The sequence below is a fragment of the Notothenia coriiceps genome, unplaced genomic scaffold (assembly GCF_000735185.1).
Source record: "Notothenia coriiceps isolate Sejong01 unplaced genomic scaffold, NC01 NC01_scaffold00021374, whole genome shotgun sequence".
Classification (NCBI taxonomy): Eukaryota; Metazoa; Chordata; class Actinopteri; order Perciformes; family Nototheniidae; genus Notothenia; species Notothenia coriiceps.
In genome coordinates, this window is record NW_011354075.1 from 40399 (window position 1) to 47270 (window position 6872).

General features: G+C 41.1%; 1 long non-coding RNA gene across 1 annotated transcript in view; it reads right to left on the reverse strand.

Moving 5' to 3' along the window:
• Positions 1-805: 805 nt before the first annotated feature.
• Positions 806-6872, reverse strand: part of LOC104953223 (uncharacterized) — a 9338-nt gene continuing 3271 nt past the window's right edge. Inside the window, exons 3-4 of the long non-coding RNA XR_799198.1 lie at positions 2783-2881; positions 806-1317 (exon numbers count right to left, since the gene is read on the reverse strand). This is a non-coding gene — a long non-coding RNA (uncharacterized lncRNA). The remainder of the gene's footprint in view (positions 1318-2782; positions 2882-6872) is intronic.

A 6872-nucleotide genomic window follows, 5' to 3' on the forward strand; every position in this document is an offset into this window, starting at 1 on the left:
CATTGTTCATGAGGAGTAGTGTGTGTTTGAAATGTATTCATCTTGCTTAGCTGTGATGTCCCGTGTTAAATCACGTAACTGCTGATCCATTAGGTTGCACCAACAACGGTGAACCACACATGACGATTGTTCTTGTTTTTATCCATGATTGAACTGACCAAACTAGAAATAATAATTTGAGATTACAATTTATAAAGTCGTAATGAAGAAATAAACCTCCCAAAGCAATTGATGTGACCTCTTTCATTTCATTTTATAGTATTAAACAAACAGAAATAGTAGTACATTTTCAACAATTAAAGACTTACAAGGTCAGTCAATCTAAAGCAGGGGTCTCCAAACTTTTTTCACCGAGGGCCACATGCAGACATATATACGAAGGGCTGTGCCACTCCTCGAGTTGAGGTATATTGCCTTATAAGTTCAGTTATAAGTTGGAAAAATCAATCCAATGTAGATAAATGATTCTTGATGCTTGAAAATTCTGTTAGAAAAAACTGCCTACATCACAGCTCTCCAGAGGGTTTCATTTATTTTGTTAGCAGCTCATTCCTTAAAGCAGAATCCTCAGATATCTTATAATAAAAGGAAATACGAAAGGTTTATTTTCAGGTTGTTATGTACATTTGTTATTGAGTTTTTTTTCTTATCAACTTAGATTTGTAGAACATGATTTCAACTTTAATTGACTGAATATATTTGAAAATTGGGCCTATTAACAAATGAATACTGTGTAATATATTTGAACATATATATTTAAGAAGTACAATATAAGACAAGCAGAAGTTTATTATACTTTCTGAATTATTCAATTCAAAATGGTCCGCGGGCCGCATTTGGCCCTCGGGCCGTAGTTTGGACACCCCTGATCTAAAGGAACTGTCAAGTATTACTAACAACATGTCTCTCATTTATCTATCATCATTGATGATATTGATAAGCTGATATCTCAGCCACGGAAACATACGCATTGAAAGATGAACATGGTTAAAGCACAAATTCCATCGTCTGTTGTCACGGCAGAGATTGTTTTCATTCCTTAGACGTCAGTAGCATATCGTGTGGCTCCGCCTTACGATGGAAGCAATGTTGGACTATCAAAACAAACAAGTGATCTAGCGAGTCATTGTGATCATTAGCGGGGTTTGAATAGAGGAGAAAGTAAATCATATTGGCACATTTGTCCCAGGCTTAAAGGGAGAATGAGTGTCTGTGCCATAAAGGCCTACCTCTCCTTGTAGTAGGAAGAGAGCAAAGCGCGGATCTCAACAGATAAATCCGGGATCACATGACCCTCTCCAGGAGCCAAGGGCGTCACTGAAAAGGAAGAGGAAGGAGTCATTATTATTGTTGTGCTCTAAATATATCAAATCACTTTTAAACATTTCCCTTTGAGAATAGAAAAATGTTGAAGGGGGGATTTGGAGGCACCTTCTTTCCTTTACTGCGATATATTGTCTTTCCTTCCTTGTTAGTTTTTTTTCTCGCAGTACGTCAATAGTTGGAATACTTTTAAACGTATCGTTGTTCAAACAACACACACACAGGTGCTGACACATGTTCCACTTGGTTGCTCTTAAAGATGGTTTATTCTGTGGTGACAGATGTTTTTGTCAGCAGATATTCACGTTGACAGTGTCTGGCTCGTTGTCTGAGTTCATTGCTGGGCTGTATGATTTATCTCTTTTATATGATGTCATTTGTTCAGGCCTGTTCGTCCACTCTCAGGGCTGTGCAGATGAAGACACAACGGTACAAATGAGGGATCACATGTCTCATACTGTCAGAATGCCAACCACAGGAGTGGGTCATGCCAATCTGCTCAAATCATGTGATGTATGTTGTAGCTCCTTTCTTTTGCTATTCCATATACCAATTAGCAGACTCTTGTATAAGTTGGTGCTATTGCCATCCATTTTGAATGGACAATGGATCATGTTGTTACTAGTATGTGCATGTGGTAGCTCAGTATGATAAAATAACAAATTGCGGTCAGTCAATTCTGCATTACCTCCCAGATCTGAGGAGCTAACGTCATTCACATTATTGTACTTTACCGTCTCTGCTTTAGATGCGATCACCACTCTAATTGATGTAAATGTTGTTTATTGCCTGCTGGATGTAAAAAAAAGTGTTCTGAGATTCTCCCAAGTGGCATCCTAGAAATCAGTAGCTGCTGCTTTCATTTGATTCAGTATTGTATTTAAAAAAGGCACAATGAGTAGGATTATTTGGTAACAACATTATAAATTGGCCTCTCCACCCCTTCTCAATGAGGGGGGTTTCCATCTGGTCCGAGTAAACTCCTTTCACACATTCTCTGTCACTGTATCTGCACTTCTTGTAGCTACTGACTGGAAGCATGCTTATGATCTGGCTATCTATGCTTTTAGAGAAACCCTAATCACAAAACCGAGGACGTATACACTCAATGGCACACTCTTCTAAGGGGTCATTTGTGATGATTCAGGGGAATTCTGTTGAATGAGGATATCACTCTTTACTCATCGAATCCTTTATATGAACATTTATTTACAGGTTTCCCTGTAATTTTTTATGTAGCTTTAACACAGGTAAAATTACACAACTCCGGTTAAATTCAAGACACTGCAAATATATGTTTGTGGAGAAAGAAATGAAAACGAATTGCTTCAATAGATTGAAATTAAACGTAAAACCTTTTTTTAACCAAATGATAAGCTGCCTTGGATACTGAAGGCAGGCGTCTGTTGATTGACATCATTAGAGGTATGTGACTATGTGATGCATTGTGTTACATTACCTATTTCATGGTATAGTGATCCCTGCCTCGCTGGAATGGCTTTCTTTGAGCCCTGCGTTTCAATCTTCATGAGGTGATGACAACACTGTTTCCATTGGCCTGCCAGCAAAAAGCAGAAGCAGTGATCTTAAAGAGTGATAATGGTAAAGCTTCTGCCAGTTATTTGATTATCAATTTCTGTCTCTCTGTAATTAAGCTGTCAAATCATATTATCAATGTACTTTCTCGATTACAAAATCAGCGTGATATTCTGTGACATACCTGTTGTACCACATACCAGGCAGCTTTAGACAATCCATGTGTCTGTCTGCAAATACAGATACTGCCGATCTAATTGAGAGCAATTACTTGTATTTGTCCTGTGCATTTGTTCAAGTACATTTTTATTGACTACATTAACAACTGTGAGCCTGAATGAGCCCTGCAAACATATACAAATCTAAAACAAATCCTCCAAAAATTGTCAATAAAGATGACCAATAAGAGATCTTTTTTTTGTAGGATGAAAAAAATAGTAAAAGAGTAAAAGTACAAATATGTAACAACTGGGCGTGATCCGTCATGGTGTTATAATTGCACAAGGAAGGACATTTATTTATAAAGTCAAATGATAGGTGTAAAGACACACCCTAAGAAAAACAAACCAAGCTCAAAACATTAAGTTATTAAGGTAACTGCAAATGAAAATAAACATTCAATATTCTACCTACTTCCTCTAACATAACTGAGACAAAGAGATTCTAGAATTTGCACAGCCATAATTTATTATCGCAAGTTGTTTGTTCAAGGAAAATGTATGACCTACCATTCAAATGTCTGTACACTGTCGGCCTTCTCAATCACATTTGCTAGTTTCTCAACACTTAAACATTTTAAACCGATGGAGATTATTTTTGACCTCTGATAAGATATCTGCAGCACATTATACAATGAAATAGCGTCTAATTATAAAATGTATGGTATCTTAAAAATAAATGTTCTGATGCTCTTATTTATTTTAATGCATGCTCTTTGTGCACCTGATATGCCTGAAATACGTAATCGTTATGTTTAAAATGTTATACATGGTGATGCTGTACTGTCACTGTTGGACGGAGCGGTATCAGATGCAGAGCCCTGACTCGGGAACAAATAGCAAATGTTGGTTGGTGCTGTGTTCTGTATGTTCTCATTTAGACGCTTCTTGTGAGACTTGTGTTTTGTTTCGGTAAAAATGGTTCGTTACCGGTTAAATTGGTATGACACATTAATACGTTTTTGAATATTGGGAGACACAGTTTTGTGAAAAACACCCCGCAGGCCCCGGATTAGGGGCCTCTCGGCCTTAACAGGTTAAGGTTACTTATTTCAAAGAACATATATACAGTATATTAAATGAGTCCGACCATCTGAAATCCATAGTCTGGCGGAAATTGCAGATTCAGTTGCTTGCCTAATATCATAAGAGAAGATATATACCAAACTCATATCTGAATGCATAAAAACTCCTAGTCTGGTTTTGAGTAAAGAAAAACACAACATTTGCAACAAATGTTTTCTCATCATATTTTGACCTTTAATATTATCTTTATAATATTTCAACAAAATGTTGCGGGAAAAAAGTCCATAAACCAAGCACAGGACAACATGTGAAAGGAAAATCTCAGGTTGAGATGAAGTTGGATATCAACAAATGTATACCTTAGGCGTTTAATCTGATGCAAATCTCTCAGTCCACTGGCTCCCTGTAATCCACCGGATCACCTTTTAAATACCTTGTGTGCTCTGTTTTTAAATTAAGCTCTATAGTTTTGTATGTCCTGCTTATTTAAAATATGTTTCTTAGATCATTTTTAACTCATTGAATTGGGAAACACCTTTAGATGACTTTGTTTTCAAAGTGTGCTATACAAATAAAATGTATTATTATTATTATAAATCCAACTCAGTGTGACCAAGCTCTTTCTAAGAAACGCTGTCAGCAGACAATGAATTCTTCCTTAGTTCACACCTATTTCCGTTCTATATCGTATAAGGCTTCGCCCTCTAAGGCTATCGCTATTGGGTAATCCCACTGCACGTGTGCAGCACTGACAGACTTAATCCACGCCCACCTATGACGTGGGCCCCACCTACGGACTCACTTCCGTATAAATAGGAAGTAGTCCCTACAATCTGCTCCCACTTTTCTTCAGCACTCCGTTGCAGAAGCACTGTCTACTTAGTAAACAGCTCTTTTCAGAGCTGTTTACTAAAAAACAAACATTCCTGGTTCCCCTGGGCCCATCCTCCCTCTCCTCCGGACGGGGGAAAAAGGGTGGGGGCCCGGTGTCAACCTGACATATGAGTTACGACCGGAGCTCACGGTTTGAGTCCTGCCGGGGATTAGTGGACGCAAACGCCACTCTCACTCCCCAGGTGTCGTGCACTCATTGTGTCCGTCTCCCTCTGGCCCACAGACAGTGAAGAGCGGACGCTCTCGCTGCTGCGGCCGAGGATGATTGGCTAGTCCAGGAGTCTTACTCGGTGGACCAAGCCCTTTATTTATTGGATCCGAGTTGCGGGCAGCAGTCAGGCGACTCCTTCCCCTCCATTCACGGATCACCATGTGGTTCCCCCGCCGTATGAGAGGGAGACAGGGCGGGGGCCCGGTGTCAGCCCAGTAGCCGAGTCTAGGTGGCTGACGACGGTTCACCGGGTCCCTCTATCCGCCATCACGGCTCTGCCGTCGATAGACGGTATTCTCCAGGAACTCCCGGAGATCATCGGAAAGGCAGCCGCCTAATGAGATCTCTCCGTTCCCCCGGTTCAGGAGAGCTCTCCTCCGGATGACATAAAAAAAGCTGCATAAGCGGCTGCCTCACAGCCGACAGGCCGACAGGCTGTGAGGCAGCAGGGCTCACGGCTCAAACCGGCTGTCTTTAAAACCTGTCGGTTAATTAGACAGCCCGGGTTTGTTTCCTATGTCATAGATGTGCCTCCTCCACACACCTCCGCTCATTCCTCAAGCAGGTTTGAGCGTGAACCTCAATGTCCGGTTTACGAGTCTTCTCCTAAACGGCGACATCATGAGAACCGCTGTGTAATACAGCGTGTGGAGGTGCATAAGCCAGCTGTTTCTTACCTGTCGGTTAACAGACAGCGGGGCTCACCGTTTGAGCCGGCTGTAACCGGCTGTTGGTTAGCGCGGCAGCAGGGCTCGCGACACAAGCCAGCTGTAATTAACCAGTCGGTTATTAGACAACAGGGCTTGACGTTTAAACCTGATGCTCCTAACCAGTGCTTAATTTGTAAATCATAAGGTGCCGGAACGCAAAGTACATATGACAGCTCAGGGATGACGAGACGCGTACAGGTCCCGGAACGTATACAGAAAAGGTGCTGAAAACAACATGAAAATGTCCACTTGCAACGCTGTGGGACTTACAAGCCTCAATTTCAAATAGTATCCATGGTATAAATGTTATGACGATAATTTATAATTTTTTAGGCTAGTATGCACAACATAGGCAAATGCCCACATCACCACAGGTGGGACTTCAGTATACAGCCAGCAATTAATTTCTCAACAGGTTTAACGTGTAAAAAAAATATTTATTAGGCCTATTCAAAGATTGGCACGGCGGCCTATTAATAGACAGTATGTTTGCTCACCATATTTAGTTGTTTAAAACACCCCACATCACGAGCATGTCCGGATTGTCCTCTATCTCTTTTTTTCTGCTTTTACTGCGTGTGTCTGTGGCAGTTCTGTGTCCTTTGGCCACCCAGGACCTCACGTACGGGACTGGATTGAATTTAGCCAGGGGGGGTCCAACAAGATTTAGGAAGAGTAAAGATGACATGGTGGATGTGAGCAAAGAGCTACGGTTGGGAGTGCAAATCAAGTTCATTTGAGAAAATCCGCGCTCACATTCAGCACTTGCAATGGGAATGCTGTTGACAGCAACAAGTAACTCCATCAGCTCATCGGGGGTGTCTTTACCATCTGAGTCTCTGTACGTTCTGTAGGCCCGTATGACTGCGCGCGGGTTGGCATGCTTATTTTTCCGTCCTCCGGTTCTCCTGTCATCTGTCCTTTGCCCTCAAGTATCCATCCCATGTTATTCAC